A 17,143-nucleotide genomic window follows, 5' to 3' on the forward strand; every position below is an offset into this window, starting at 1 on the left:
GGTCCTAACTTCATAGCCTGGGTTCGGCTGCTGTACACTGATCCCATAGCACAGGTCGTGGCGAACGGCCACATTTCCCCAACGTTCCCCTTGGCGCGGGGCACTCGGCAGGGATGCCCCCTATCCCCGCTACTCTTTGCGATAGCACTAGAGCCTCTGGCGATATTGATACGCTCGACCCCACTACTGAGAGGGATCACCTGGGCGGAGGGGTGGGAGGATCGTTTCTCGCTCTACGCAGACAACATGCTTGTATACCTTACGGACCCGGAAAGTAGTATACCGGAACTTCTGGCTTTATGTGATGCTCACGGGCAAATCTCAGGATACACCATAAACTGGGCAAAGTCCGAGGTGTATGTGCTGCGGGGACCACCCCCTGTTCTTGCCACCGACTGTCCCTTACGACTAGCAGGGTCCTCCTTCAAATACCTCGGCATACACGTCACAAGTGACCCACTGGAATTTTTTGACAAAAATCTGAAACCGCCGTTAGAACGGTTGAAAAACGATGTTAAATATTGGGCTACTTTACCTTTGACACTACTGGGCAGAGCGGCGCTCTACAAAATGATGTCGTTGCCGCGATTTCTATATGTCCTAGATAATACACCTTACCCGGTTTCACCCAGATACTTTGGACGGGTTTCAGCGTTGGTCTCCAACCTGCTATGGAGCAATCTCCCAGCACGCATAGCGCAGGCTAAAATGAACAGGAGTTGGTACGAGGGAGGGATTGCGTTGCCGAACCTGCAATTGTATTATTGGGCAGCTCAATTGAAGCCCATCAATCAGTGGCTGCACGCTCCCCAGGACGACCCAGCCTACAAGGCAGACCGGGCGCAGTTAGGTGCCAACAGTATGTTAGCGACCCTGTACGATAAAAGCCTCGTAAACAAGACGGTGGGACCCACAAAACTCACGACCACACTGTGGTGTGCAGCGCAGGCCAAACTAGGATGGAAAGGGCGAATCACTAAGCTCACCCCGCTATGGGAAACCAAAGCCTTGGGGAGCCTAAGACACTGTAAGGGCTTCACACAATGGGACAATATTGGTATATCAACAGTAGGAGACTTATGGGACAAAGGTACGGTGATACCCTTCACTCAGCTGCGACAGCAATATGGGTTAGGAGTGACGGAATCATATAGATATGTACAGATTCGACACGCACTGCTTACAGCCATACCGCCTGACTCGGAGGTCCCAGAGGCATCTCCTCTTGAAGACCGCCTCCTCACAGATTACATGCAACAACGAGCTACATCACTCACTTATCGTAAATTACTTAACAACCTACCGGACCCTACGTTAAAACTGAGGAGAAGAAAATGGGTAGCAGAAATAGGAGACATGGATGAATCGGATGGAACGAGGCACTGGCATCACCGAAGGAGGTGGGCATATCGGCTAAGTTCCGTCTAGTGCAGCTTAAGATCCTACACAGGGTGTACTTCACGAGAACGACACTACACACGATGCAGTGGGCACAACATCCCTACTGTCTACGCGGGTGTGGGGAGAGGGGAACATTTCTACATACCATTTGGGACTGTCCTCGTATAGTGGAGTATTGGAGACAAATAATGCGCACCATGTCTCAAACACTGGGGGTGTCCCTTGTCCCTGAGCCACGCAAATGCCTCCTGAATATATGGGAACCGAACGATCTCACCAGACAGGGCCAAACGTGGTCCACGATAGGCATGCTAATAGCGAAACGAGATATTGCTCAGAAATGGGATGCGGCTGAGGCCCCCACGTTGGCACAATGGTGTACGAACATGGATAGGGTGATGATTACGGAGAGGGCGGTTTACACAGCTAGGGCTTGCCCACGCAAATGGAACAAGATATGGACCCAGTGGAACGTATTTAGGGGGGAGATCTGCGAGCCACTGCAGGAGGATGAGCAATTAACATCAGACGATTAAGAGGAGGGAGAGTGAGAAGTCATGGGGAAGGGTCAGCGGACACAGAGACCTTGAAGTCCAATAAAGACACGCAACACAGTTGGGAGGGACCACGAGGCCAGTTTGCCCGAACTAATGCTACACTCGCATTGGGTTTGCCGCCCGAGGGTATGTTGTATGATGACCGAGCAGATAGTAGAAACTTCTGTTTGCCCACAGATAGTACATGTCGCATGCAGGACAGGACAGGTGTTGTGCTCTAACCAGTGTGTCTGCCTTACGGTTTGTACTTTGTTTGTTGATTCATTTAATTTAGAATGTCTATAAACAACAGAAAATATGGACCGGTAAGTTATCCGGTGTCAATATGCAGGTTATGTACATACATTACTCTATTACGCTGCCGGACCCCAGGGTTGTCGGCTGAAGGGCTGTGTTAATCCGACAGTATCGAACAAGCATTGGTACTTGCTGCGGCCGGCCCTAGGGGTTGTAGGCCACATGCTGTGTAGGTTCAGATTTGTATAATAAAGGTCTTAAAAAAAAAAGCAAAAAGAAAGAAAAGAAAAGAAAGCATCATATCAATAATGGGCTCCCAGAAGTATGAACCAATACGTAGCAAAGACACTGAGCTTATAACATCCTGCAAGATGCAGTTGTTAATGTACTTATCTTAAACAAGGCAATCCACTGGTATGTGTGAGGAATTCCACATGGGTCAAAGGGAAGGCTTCCAGGGATAACTCAGCAGGGTATGCTCAGACGTGAGTCCCATGCTCACTTTGCCACTGGATTCAAGCAAGCCGGGCAGAAGACGGCTGTAATGCCAGAAACCGGTCCTCGGAAGCTTGTTTCCGGTCTAGGGAAGGCATGGCTTGACAGTTCGGGCTGGACTGTTCCCATGAAGCACAGGGTCAGACTGATTTGCATATGGCCATGTCTGTAACTGGGGTGGCAGAGTGGGCTAAAGAACGGGGATGGATTAAACCCAGATCTTGTGATTGGGTGTAAGTGTTTGATTGGTCAGATGCTCCGTCCATCACCACCCCCTTTTGTACCGCTCTTCCGTCATGGGCCTAGGTCGGGGAAGCAGGAACTTCGTGTCGGTTCGCTGTTTGTCACCTTTTCTTTCCTGGAGCTGATGATCAATTTGAACAGTTGGGTCAATGAGTTTGTCGCAGGTAGCGGGCATATGTACGACTTTAGTAAAAAATAAGAGAGAGACCCTGTTACACCCAGGGGATTGGTGTACTAATCAATAGTAACAAAGGAAATCCCTTGGGGACAAATACTTGCGACACACAATGGTATTTGGTTAACACCAAATTAGCCCATATATTAGAAATAGATGTCCACAAACCAATCAATAAATTGTACAGTTCCTCTTTATTTTTTATGTTAAAAAACTTATCCGAATTTTGCCACAAAATTAAAAACAGTACATAACAAATGCATTCAAAAACATGTCCAATTACATCATATTAAAAGTGTTTTAACTATTAAAAAGACAATCCTTTGTTAGAGGAATTTGCCAGTACATAACAATATAAGAAATACAAAATCATAAAAAAGAGAGTAAGGAGAGAAAGCAGCAGACAATCCTATTTGTCATATGAATACATATCAGGGAACCTTAATGTAAACCACTACTCCAGGACACACTCTAATTTTGGTGTCTATGGGGTAAGCTCTGTCCCTTAATTATGTGAACCGGGTGTCGACGCGTTTCGATGGTTTAAAAACAATTGACCATCTTTTTCAAGACCAAATAGATATGTCTCTCCTGTATCAGGCACTGGATGGTTGCCAATACGTCCTTCAGTTCGCCTCACAGCCCCTGATAATATAAGGGTGTTCTTTTTTCCATGGGCCAATCGGTTTCCACAATAAGCCTGTTGAAAGAGGTTATGTACGTGAGTAGGTCTTGTGTGGTCTGCTTAAGCGTAATGAGTTCTCTGTCTAAAGAAAGCTGATGTGCCTTCCTATCGAATAATTAACGCATCTCTGCGCAAAAGGTAGAAAAGTTGTGCAAAACGGGATCGTCTATCTCTATTAGGGGGAAGGACCAACTGGCTGCATTCCCTCCAAGGTAGGACATAACGAAAGCCGTCGTTGCCTGGTCGTTAGGAAACACCGCAGGTTTGCACATAAAGTGCAGTTTACACTGACCCCAAAAAATTCCATATTTCTTGGGATCCCCAAAGAATCTCTCGGGAGGGACAAGAGGCAACTGTACAGGCTGTATTACAAGCAAGAAAAGACTCCCTCGTGACCTATAACTACTTTACTACTGGGAAAAACCTCCATTGCAGGCATACACAAACCACATTTTCAACTTATTTGTTTATTTATTTATTTTTGTATTTGAAATCTTTTTATCATTTCTTAAATCATTTTTTTCTTTAAAATACAGATAATTATTCACTGTTTTTCACTTAAATTTCTTTAAATACATATAGAAAAATTCCTTTTATAATTCCATAATATGAAAGACCACAATTATCTTTTAAAAGCGAGACAGTTATAGTAACCAGGTCGAGAACCACATACATACACACTCATTCACACATCCTAAACATACACAGCTCAAATATAACAAAAAAATCCTGTTGTTTTGCACTAGTTGTCCACTACACAACCAAAGGTTGGATCTTAAATAAGAGAGTATTACATGAATGGCGAAAGGACCTGCCTGAGAGGGAGTGATATAAGGGTTTGTGAACGGACCTGTTCCCTCTCCCTGGGACTGGGCCGTATGCCCTGTGTCTGTGCCTTGAGATGTAACTGGTGGTGGTAAGGTACAGTCCCTGATGTAAGAGGCCCCCCTTCTACCCGTAGGGTTGGTGCAGGACAGACCTGCTACTTCTCGCCTCATGGTGCCCATCTCGTTTTTTAATTCTACGTTTTCCACTCAGAAGGCATTCACTTCCATCCGCAATGCGGTCAATGTTTCTAACACTGAAGTAAAAACAGTGTTGGTATTTATTTATTTATTTTGAAGTTTATAGAGAGCACAGCTACCTCCGACGGAGGTGTCCCGGCGCTGAAGACAGTATCTCAAAGGTTCAGAAGTTTCATCGATAGATAATCGGGAATGGGAAGGTTAAATAAGGGTAAAGAGCCAGGTCTTGAGTTTTTTTCGAAATTGGGACTCAGAGGTCTGGAATCTCAGTTCTGTGGGTAGGAGGTTCCACAATTTGGAAGTGACCACTGCAAAGGCCCTTCCTCCCGTTCGTACAAGACGAAACCGGGGACAAATCATCAGTTGGAGATGGTTAGATCTAAGATTACGAGGTGATTGTGAAAATTTAATCCGGCGACGTAGATAGGTGGGGCATAGATCATTGAGAGCTCTAAAAGCCAGGGTTAAGGCTTTAAATTGGATGCGTAGTCTCACTGGGAGCCAGTGAAGTTTGATCAAATGGGGTGAGATGGAATATCGGTAAGGAATATTGCAGATCAACCTGGCAGCTGCGTTCTGAACTGTCTGCAGTTGTTTTATGAGATACGCTGGGGCTCCGATATACAGACTATTTGCGTAGTCCAAATGTGCGGTGATAAGGGCGTGGACTGACGTTTTACGTGAGTCTAGAGGAAGATAAGAATTTTTTTTTTTTAGCATACGGAGCTTTCCGAAGCAAGATGAAGTGACTTTATTGATTTGAGTTTTGCAGGAGAGAGCAGTATCAAATTGAAAACCTAAATTCTGTGCATCTTGAGCTGGTATCGGGGGGGGGGGTTGAGTTCAGCCGGCCACCAGAGAATGGGGGGGGTCGTAGATTTCTGATTAAAGAAAAGGACCTCCGTTTTATCTGTATTGAGTTTTAGGTTATTAGAGGACATCCATGTAACGATGTCCAGCATGCAGTGGCAGAAATTGTGGAATGATTGTTCAGCATGGTCTTTGAAGGAGAACACTAGCTGGGTGTCGTCAGCGTAAAAAGTTACTCTGACTCCCCAGGATTCTACCACTTTAGCCAGTGGTTTCAAGTACACATTAAAGAGGAGCGGACTGAGGGCAGAGCCCTGCGGGACTCCCCAAATCAGTGGTTTTTTTGTTGACATAAAGGAGCCCAGCATCACCTGTTGAAGTCTATTCGCGAGGAAAGACTTAATCCAGGCGAGGGGTGTTCCACTGACTCCTACCTCTTGTAGGCGCAGAAGTAATGTGTCATGGGAGACAGTATCAAATGCTGCGGATAGGTCGAGGAGGGCCAGCATGGCCTCCTCTCCCCTATCCGTACATTCCCGAATCGACTCAGTTACCGCGAGTAAGGCTGACTCAGTACTAAAGCCGGGTCTGAATCCTGATTGCTAGTCATGGAACTGTGAGTTGGACTCCAGGTGAGTGGACAGCTGCTCTTGTACCGCTTTCTCGATCACTTTTGCAGGCTTGGGCAAGAGCGAAATCGGGCGGTAGTTGTTCAGGCAGGTAGAATCAATGCCGGCTTTTTTTTAAATTGGAATTGGTATGGCATGTTTCCAGGCAGATGGAACGATACCTGAATGTAAAGAGGAATTCCAAATTTCTAGTAGGGGGTGAATGATTAAAAGGGAAATTACATACATGATTGAGGCTGGGGCTGGATCCAATGGAGAGCCTGATTTACATTTCAGGAGTAAATTCAGGGCTTGCTCCTTAGTGAGTGGGTTGAAAGCAGTGAATGCGTTCGTGGAGGTGGTAGTAGACACTTCCGTAATCACGGTGCCGTTGTGAAGAATATTTGCCGCAATATCTGCAATTTTGTTCGCGAAGAACTCTGATAGATCTTCACAGAGTGATTGCGAAGGGACAACTGGATCAGACAGGGCAGTAGGGTTTGTAAAATCTTTGACAATGTTAAAAAGGGTTCTAGTGGAGTTTTTAGCATTGTTTATTGATTCTGCAAAGTAGATACTCATATAGTTACGTTTGAGTTTGTGAAACTCTTTAAGGGCCTGTCTATAGTGTGACTTAGCTATAGGGTCATAGGTCTGACGCCATTGTTGCTCCAACTTTTTACATTTACTTCTATTTTCCCTAAGTTTGGGGGTGTACCAGGGGGCTGAGTGATGAGCCTGAGTGATGGTATCCTTCACTCAGGCTGTAGGTAACCGTGGGCTTATCACTCTGTCAAGACACAGAATGGGTAACCATTAACCTTGGATGCCGGATACAGCGGGAGCGATGGAAGATGCCAGATAACCTTTTCCCCTTATATGGAATCACCTGCGAGAATTATATATCCACTCCATAGGCAACACAACAGTAGGGGAAAGGGAAAAAAGGGACAAACAAAACAGTAAAGGTGCAGCTGCGAAAACATTTAATGGGGAAATGTTCTGGAGTTGTAGACTGCACTCCTACGGTAGCCCTGTGTTCCCTGTAAGTGAGACACAACACAATACACATGAAGTCACCACCCTAAGTAACTACAACATATAACTATAAAATATGTGGATGCACTTACAGTAAATACTGCAACACTTATCCTTATAAGAAAAAGGCACAAAAATGCAAAAATAAAGAAAAGAAAATAAAGCATCACTTCAATAACGGGTTCCCAGAAGTATGAACCAATACGTAGCAAATACGCTGAGCTTATTACATCCTGCAAGATGCAATTGTTAATGTACTTAGCTTAAAGGAGCAATCCTCTGGTATCTGTGAGGAATTACACATGGGTCAAAGGGAAGGCTTCCAGGGATAACACGCGGTTCCAGGGCTTTTGGGGCAAGCAACACAACAAAGATAGATGTATAAAAAAACGCTCTGAGCCACTCAACGGCTCTCAAAGGTGAGGAAACACAATCCCATGCATTCCAAGTGAAAGTGTTTTTCTGAGCCTACCTCGGCTTGTAACCACGCTCCAGCGCGAGTTTACAGAACGTGGCTGGGACTGAGAGGAAAATGTTGTATGCGCTCCAACGCGACCAAAGGAAACCTGCCCAAGGCAGTCTCTCTCTATTACAGGATAAGCCCTGCAGCAGAGAGGAGACGTGGGCTTGAGTCTCCAGGCAGAGGCTTAGCAGCAAGCAAAGTAAGAAATGGCCTTCTGGGTGTGAGGAGTATTCACAGGTGACAAGCACCGGGTTGCCAGTAGGCGGTGTTTAAGTAGTGAAAAAGAGGTAGGACTATGAAGCATTATGGGAGATGTATGCTTATGCCTTGCACACTCCATACTTCCTCTTTCATGCAATGGTGTATACTACAGTGTTTTCCCACGATATCTACGCCTAAACGTGACAGATATTGAAGAAATGGAGCTTTAATTTTCCATGGCTCCTACGGACAAAGTGAAGAGAGTATGTTCAATTATAATTCTAGTTCTAAAAGCATCAAGACAATTTAGGATTGTGACACACCTGATTAAACTGAACAAATGGGTCAGGAAGATTCCATTCAAAATGGAAAACATCGAAAATGTTCATACATATGCTATCTATTTTTAATTACCAGATTTGATGAGTGCTTACTTTCATACACCCATTACTCATTGCATTAGATATTAATCAGATTTTGCATTCAAGACCAATATTTACTTTCCTACTGCCTACGGTCAGCACTGAGAGTCTTAACCGTGATGGTTGCACCAGTGGTGGCATTCCTTCACCTTTAAAGTTGCCAACCTTAAAGTACCTGGACAACTGGGTGAGTCAGGCCCTTGAACCCCCATGATTCTACGAAGAACAGAAATGTTATCTTCCCCCTTAAAACTCCAAGAGGCTCCAGTGAGAAAATAGTTGAAAGTTCAAGGACACACAGTGTCAAGCGTTCACGGTTCCAAGGTCCCGACTTCATCTTGGACCTCTTTTATCTCCTCTTCAGTAGTATCATCAGCCAGCTCTTCACCATTAGAGAATTTGGATCCAACAACAATAGAGACAATGCTGGCACTGCAGTGATGGTTGGATCAGCATCTCTTTCCAGGGGCTTCCAATTAATTCAAGTGCTTCATTAGTCTAAACCAAAGAGGCCAGTACAGTAGGTTAGGGAACTGGGAGATCAGACTATTCAAGATCAAAGGTTTCTTCTGTAAAACCGCATATCGTCAAATTGAAGGGAACTGTCTGCACTATTTCGAGCCTAATAAAGCAGAAAAGACAATGTAGACATTGTATTTACATTACCAACAGACTGCAGTAGTTACTGACATATTTCTTTAGGTTAATCAAGACACATAGGGAGAATGTGCTTTGATTAAACTCACGTATGCTTGTATGTAGAATTCATTAGCAGCTTGTTTTCAAAGTGACACGCAAACAAATGGTGCAAAATGTACCAAGCCTTTCTATCGTATTTAGATTATTAGAACCAGACTAGTCCGTTCATTTTTCTATCTTCCTTTTATTTTCTCTCGTTAGTAAATAAAAGTTTTGGGAAATGCTAACCCATGGTACCTGACCTGCATTTGACTTGCTTAAACTTGTCATTACTGTAGAATGTGCTGATTTTATATGCAAGTATTCCTTCTCTGAAAGCTGCATGTTCTCAAAGTATTAAGATAGTTATAGCTGCCACATATTCACCCAATGATGAATAAAGAACAGTATGTCAACACAAATTGAGCTTACAAGAAGATATGAATCTCAAGCTTTAACCAGGATGCTGAATTAAAATGTTTCTGTCTTTCGAGTAGTTCATTGTTACGCAGTGGAACCTGTATAAGCTTATAGTTTAGAAACTGCTGAGATTCACATGGGAAGCACAAAATGAATGCAACAAGTATGCACCATCTACATTGTGTGTTTACCAATAAATTAAAAGCGGCAGTAGGATTGGATTGGCGTATACAGATCAGAATCCTAATATTAAATTGAAATTGACTTGCAACTCATTAAATTACAAATATGAAATGTTTTAAAGAATATAAGAAATTGGTGAAAGGGCATGCTACAATTCTGGTACGGCAGGGTGAAGAGGTACCTCCTGAAGGAATGCCTACATATTTGATGACAACGAAACATGGGTTAGTCACTTGTATTTGGCTTCGCCAATGGTCTAACATCACTGAGAAAGAAGGAGCTTTGAGTTTCCTTAGATATAGAACATTTAATTTCAGGATTCTTGATAATTTGAAGGGAAAATTGTATGAAATGAAGCCACCACCTAGACTTGTTCAATACAAATTCCTCAGTGTATGGGAAAAGGTTGTGATGGAAATACACCAGAGGAGAACAAAACAAGTAGTGCGTAACTATGCAGATGCTCAATGGAACAAACAACAGCATAGATGGAGAATGGCTATAACAGAGGGAACCAGTTTGTGTCTGCCTATTACTTCGGAAGCAACTAAGACAGGGAACAAGGGGATAACAAGGAGAAGGACGAGGATGAGACAGATACCCACTCGGTATGATATATTAGAACAGATGTTGTCCTCAAGACCTCTACCATGTACAATGTCCACTAATAAGAGTAAATCATGTGTCAGTACCAGTGGTTGAGTGGCTACTGCTCCTGTAGACCCCGGTATAATACAAATTGAATGAACTGTGCAAGTGCTTCAAATTATTCCACCAGTTATGTCTCGACCACAAGTTACAGTTCCTACTGGAATAGATGTAAGTGCAGTTCATGGAACAGTTCCAATAACTTCTATAAACATCCAAGCAGTGCCTAGGGTTGTTGTGAGTGCTCCTCCAATTGTGGAATTTAGGCCAGAAGCTCAACATACTGCTTGAGGTGCCCCACCAACAGGATTTGCTCCGACTTTACAGAATTCTCAGATCGTTGTGTGGAAGGTTCCTCAAACAGTACAAGCACTAATAGATGGGAGAATGTTAGTTTTCACAACTCCTATTGCTCCTTGCTCAACCAAGGAGGGGTATATTCCAGCCTGGTTGGAAAAAGCAGCTGGAATTAAAAAGTTGGAAGGTACAGATACACAAGGGAAAACAGATTCAGAGGTGGGAAAGCCCTTAAACATTACAAAATTAAAGATGGAACTGGAGGAAATAATAATAGGATGTTTAGAATTTGAACACATAAAGCAATACCAGAGAAAATAACTGATTTAGCTGTCTACGAAAATTACAAGGAGAGCAGCTAGGGTACATGACAGATTGACTGAAATAGGCCAAAAATATGAAATTGTTCTTTCCAAAAAATGTAACTTGCAGAAAATGTATAGGATCCAAGTGGATGACTCAGCCACAGAAAAAACAAAAATTGCAGGAATGTGAATACACGTTATAGAATTAGTCAAATGGGCAAAGAAACATGAAAAAAAAAGATAGAAGCACCTAGAGCAGGGAAGAATGATGAGGAAAATTAGAGAGCAACATCAGCCTAATCACTCAGACAAATAGCAGAAGGAATGTATATACATGTTCCTTGTTCATGAGGTGATTTAGCAGCATTTACTAATAATTTTCCAAAATTGAGAGACAAGCCAGTGAAATGGTATGCACAAGTAGAATGTTTATTAAAATTTCCAAGGTGTTGTGGACGGATTGTTTTCCAACATAGTGGTACCTGTTGATTTATGGGCTTAATGCCAGGCTTGTTTATTTATTTACTTTTTAAAACATTAAGACTGAGTGCAGCGCCCGCTTCAGGGTCACTGCGCTCGTTTATTTGGCCGCAGTCTAGGTTGTGCCCTGCGCGGACCTACAAGAAACTTGCAGCACTGCCGCGCTGCAATGCACTGGGCGTGCTTATCCGGTGTTTAGTGCAGCTTTCACCACCTCTGTTCCTCTAGCTAGGGCACCCAATAACAATGCTGATCCTGTCCAATACTGCGCTGGATTGGCTGTGCCGTGCACTGCTGGTTGTGCGCTTCGATTCTGTACTATCAAAGCAGGTCAGGATATTCTGACTGTCCCTTTTTTAAAGAGCCTGCCGCCGCCATCTCCCTAATTAAAGATCCGTCGCCATTAACCAACTCAGCTCAACATGCTGAGTCGCGCCCCGTTGATCGGGTACGCTACTTTGCCTCAAAGGTATAAGATACTATACAAGTGCTCCTGTTCTCCTTGTGTTCTTTTCTCGCAGTCACTAGTAATGCCACGCTGCAGTGCACTGTGCCTGCTCATCCGTGTTTAGCGCAGCTTTCACTGCCTCAGTTCTCTGTCCAATACAGCTCTGGATTGGCTATTCCGTGCACTGCTAGTTGTGCGCTTTGGTCCTGTACTATCATACAAGGTCAGGACATTCTGACTGCCCCTTATTTAAAGAGCCCACTGTCATCTCCCTAATTAAAGATCAGTCACTATTAACCAACTCAGCTCAACATGCTGAGCCAAGTCCCGTTGATCAGGTACGCTCCATTGCCTCAAAGGTATAAGGCACTACACAAGCACTCTCATTCTCTCTGTGTTCTTTTCTCGCAGTCACTGGACCCCGCTCTCTCTCGCCACCGCCTATTGTTTGCCCCCTGTCTCGTCTTATTTTACCGCCTGAGTTCGCTAGGCTCCGATCACGAGGTCGCTTGTCTAATTCCACAGAACACACAGTGATTGGTGGGAAAGTCCTCTTTATTACAAACAAGTGAAGCACAATTGATAGCATAACAGCAACACATTGTGAAAAATCTGGCATACGTGTGGAAACATCACCCAATAATCAGTGCAGTACATTTTTATTTAAAAAAACGTAAAAAACCATAACCTACAACAGCCTTGAATCTAACCGCAATGAACAATCACACCCCAGGGCCTCCGGCAATTCCATACACCATTGGACCACTAACACTATATATAGCCTTCGGGTGAAACTAAGATGGCTGCGGCTTCCACATACATATGAATCCCTATCACCTACAGAATATAACAAACGAAGTTTCATGGTAAGTGGTTCAAAAGTTGTTCACATTTCTGCACTGGGGGGGGGGGGGCATCACTGAGCACTTTGCAAATGTTAACCCGTCATTTTGAAGCGATGGGTTGCTATAATCAGGCTTTTAACAAGCATTTGCAATGCAATAGGTCTCGTATTAGGAAAGTTTGAGCTATTGGTCTTGTAAATGACACATTTTTTATTTAGGTTTTGTTTTTGAAAATAGCGAAATTAATAGCTTTGTCATTTACCATGCCAATAGTTATAACTTTCGCAAATGTGACACCTATTGCATTTGTAATGCAATATGTGTTGTATTTACGTGACTTACATGTATTGATATTACAAATAACAATGGTTTTTAATTTATTTTAATAATTAATACTTAAATAAAAGTTATTGTAATTTATAATGGCAATAGCTTAAACTTTTGTAAATAACATTTGTGAAGATTATGTTCAGTGTATTTTATTGTGACGAAAATCCAAGAACATATGTCAAATATTAACATCTTTTTGTTACATTTGTAATAAAGCTTGAAACATTGAGATAACATATTTAAACCAGTTGTTGTTGAATGGTTGCACAGATTGATGCTGTGGTGGAGTTCAGTGATGTTGTGGTGCCACTGAGTGATGCTGTGGTGGTGCTGAGTGATTCTGTATGCTATGCTATGTTTTGTTTTGATATCCTATGTTTTGTTTTGTTATGCTATGCTATGCTGTTTTGTTATGCTATGCTATGTTTTGTTATGCTATGCTATGCTATGTTTTGCTATGCTATGCTATGTTATGCTATGTTTTTTTATGCTATGCTATGCTTTGTTATGCTATGCTATGTTTTGCTCTGCTATGCTATGTTATGCTATGCTATGTTTTGTTGTGCTTTATTATGCTATGCTTTGTTTTGCTATGCTATGCTTTGTTATGCTATGCTATGTTTTGTTGTGTTGGTATGCTATGCTGTGTTTTGCTATGCTATTATGTTTTGTTATGTTTTGTTCAGCCATGCTATGTTTTGTTTTGTTAAGCTGTGCTGTTTTGTTGTGTTTTGTTATGCTATGTTTTGTTATGTTATGCTATGTTTTGTTATGCTATGCTGTTTTGTTTTGCTATCCTATGCTTTGTTTTGTTATGCTATGCTATGTTTAGTTTTGCTATCCTATGCTTTGTTTTGTTATGCTATGCTATGTTTTGTTGTGTTTTGTTATGCTATGCTATGTTTTGTTATGTTTTGCTAGGCTATGTTTTGTTCTGCTATGCTATGTTTTGTTATGCTATGCTATGTTTTGCTCTGCTCTGCTTTGTTATGCTATGTTTTGTTATGCTATGCTATGCTTTGTTGTGTTTTATTATGCTATGCTTTGTTTTGCTATGCTATGTTTTGCTGTGTTTGGTATGCTATGCTGTGTTTTGGTATGCTATTATATGTTTTGTTATGTTTTGTTAAGCCATGCTATGTTTTGTTGTGTTTTGTTAAGCTATGCTGTTTTGTTGTGTTTTGTTATGCTATGTTTTGTTATGTTATGCTATGTTTTGTTATGCTATGTTTTGTTATGCTATGCTATGCTTTGTTTTGTTATGCTTTGTTTTGTTATGCTATGCTATGTTTTGTTGTGTTTTGCTATGCTATGCTTTGTTTTGTTATGCTATGCTATGTTTAGTTTTGCTATCCTATGCTTTGTTTTGTTATGCTATGCTATGTTTTGTTGTGTTTTGTTATGCTATGCTATGTTTTGTTGTGTTTTACTAGGCTATGTTTTGTTATGCTATGCTATGTTTTGTTATGCTATGCTATGTGTTGCTCTGCTATGCTTTGTTATGCTATGTTTTGTTATGCTATGCTATGCTTTGTTGTGTTTTATTATGCAATGCTTTGTTTTAATATGCTATGTTTTTTTGTGCTATGCTATGTTTTGCTGTGTTTGGTATGCTATGCTGTGTTTTGCTATGCTATTATATGTTTTGTTGTGTTTTGTTAAGCTATGCTGTTTTGTTGTGTTTTGTTATGCTATGTGTTGTTGTGTTTTGTTATGCTATGTTTTGTTATGTTATGCTATGTTTTGTTATGCTATGTTTTGTTATGCTATGCTATGTTTTGTTATGCTATGCTATGCTTTGTTTTGTTATGCTTTGTTTTGTTATGCTATGCTATGTTTTGTTGTGTTTGGCTATGCTATGTTTTTTATGCTATGCTGTTTTGCTCTGCTATGCTTTGTTATGCTCTGCTATGTTTTGTTGTGTTTTATTATGCTATGCTGTTTTGTTATGCTATGCTAAGCTTTGTTTTGTTATGCTATGTTGTGTTGTGTTTTGCTATGCTATGCTATGTTGTGTTTTGTTATGCTATGCTAAGCTTTGTTTTGTTATGCTATGTTGTGTTGTGTTTTGTTATGCTATGCTATGTTGTGTTTTGTTATGCTATGCTATGTTTTGCTATGCTATATTTTGTTATGTATGCTATGTTTTGTTATGCTATGGTTTGTTGTGTTTTGCTATGTTTTGTTATGCTATGTTTTGTTATGCTATGCTTTGTTATACTATGCTATGTTTTGTTTTGCTATGCTTTGTTTTGATATGCTATCCTATGCTTTGTTTTGTTATGCTCTGCTATGCTTTGTTTTGTTATGCTATGCTATGTTTTGTTATGCTATGCTGGTGAGGGTGAGTGAGGGTGAGTGAGGGTGGGTGGGTGAGGGTGGGTGAGTGAGTGAGGGTGGGTGAGTGAGGGTGGGTGAGTGAGGGTGGGTGAGGGTGGGTGGGTGAGTGAGTGAGGGTGAGTGTGTTAGAGCGAGGGTGAGGGTGAGAGGTTGTGTGTCCTATGCTTTTTTTGTTATGCCATGCTATGTTTTGTTATGCTATGCTGATGAGGGTGTATGAGGGTGAGTGAGTGAGGGTGAGTGAGGGTGTGTGAGGGGGTGTGAGGGTGAGGGTGTGATAGTGTGTGAGGGTGAGAGGGTTGGGAGGGTGAGGGGGTGTGAGGGTGAGGGTGAGGGTGTGTGAGGGTGAGGGGGTGTGAGGGTGAGGGGGTGTGAGGGTGAGGGGGGGTGAGGGTGAGGGGGTGTGAGGGTGAGGGGGGTTGAGGGGGGTGTGAGGGTGAGGGGGTGTGAGGGTGTAAGGGGGTGTGTGAGGGTGTGTGGGTGTGTGAGGGGGTGTGGGGGTGTGAGGGTGAGGGGGGTGTGAGGGTGAGGGGGTGTGAGGGTGAGGGGGTGTGAGGGTGAGGGGGGTGTGGGGGGAAACCTGCATGTGGTCACACTACGGAAGGAAAAACAATATTCTAAGAGGAAATGAAGCCACTGGGATTGATATGGAATCCCAGGGTGACCATTACATCTCTTTAGGCACATCCGCTTCTATCCGCTGTGACTGGGTTCTGTTATCCGGAAATCGATGCGCATTTGTTTGCCAGTTGGCCTGGCTGTGTTTCGCGTGTTTGCACTTTTGATCTGCCACACAAAAAAAGTCCAGATGGAAAAGATCGTGTTTTGTCCGCTTCAGCTTTCACACGTGTTTGTGTGTTCATGTTTCAAAGTATGTCCTTGATTGTCTCAAATAAACCGGTGGCCTCTGAGATCACCGGTTTGTCATTGCACAGAATTAATTCAGTGAAAGTTGCCGCTATTCACAGAGTCAGTGGGGGCGCCGGGACTGCGGCTTATGTACCTGGTAATGCTGAGGAGACGTTAATGCGAAGGGGGAGAAGGGAGCGTCCGGCAGCCAACATGATGCGCTTCAACTGAAATTGGTACGGAAAAACAATCTACGATGGTATTCTTTTGAATTACTGACGTGGAGAAAGAGTAGTTACCACATGACATGTTGGAGAGTTCAAAATTTGCAAACATACGTGACAAGAATTTTCAATTCTATTAAGGGCAAGGAGGCGAGGATTATGCTTTTTCTCATTTCTTTAATGAAATGCTCAGCAGCCAATATAAAAACAAAAACTACATTTCCCATGAACACTAGGGAATAACCATAGAGTATGCAGTATATAAGGGCACAACACTAGTCCTTCTTCCTCTTTCTTTGTGGAGAAAACAGTTCAAGTTCAAAAGGCAATCCAACGTAGACCAAAAGGAACAAGAGCAAACACGCCGCAGAAATCCAAAGGAACTGGACGCAGGCAGTAGAAGAACATAGAGACGGATGAGACCGGCAAACTCTACTTCTGGTCGGAACCTGAAAAGAGGCATATAGCCGTAATACCCAAATAGTGCAAATAATGAATGCAAAAGTGGGGGGGGGGTAAAACAAGAGAAGAGACAATTGTGCAACATCATCAATACATATTACAGCAAATAACAATGCAAATCAAAACAATGGGTGGGATAATCCTCGCCTCCTTGTCCTTAATAGAATTGAAAATTCTTGTCACGTATGTTTGCAAATTTTGAATTCTATGTCAGGACAGGAGGCTCCGATTATGCTTGTTCAAAGCTGTTGCACCACCACAGAAGCAATATGAT

Source organism: Lissotriton helveticus, chromosome 3_1 (assembly GCF_964261635.1).
Source record: "Lissotriton helveticus chromosome 3_1, aLisHel1.1, whole genome shotgun sequence".
Lineage (NCBI taxonomy): Eukaryota > Metazoa > Chordata > Amphibia > Caudata > Salamandridae > Lissotriton > Lissotriton helveticus.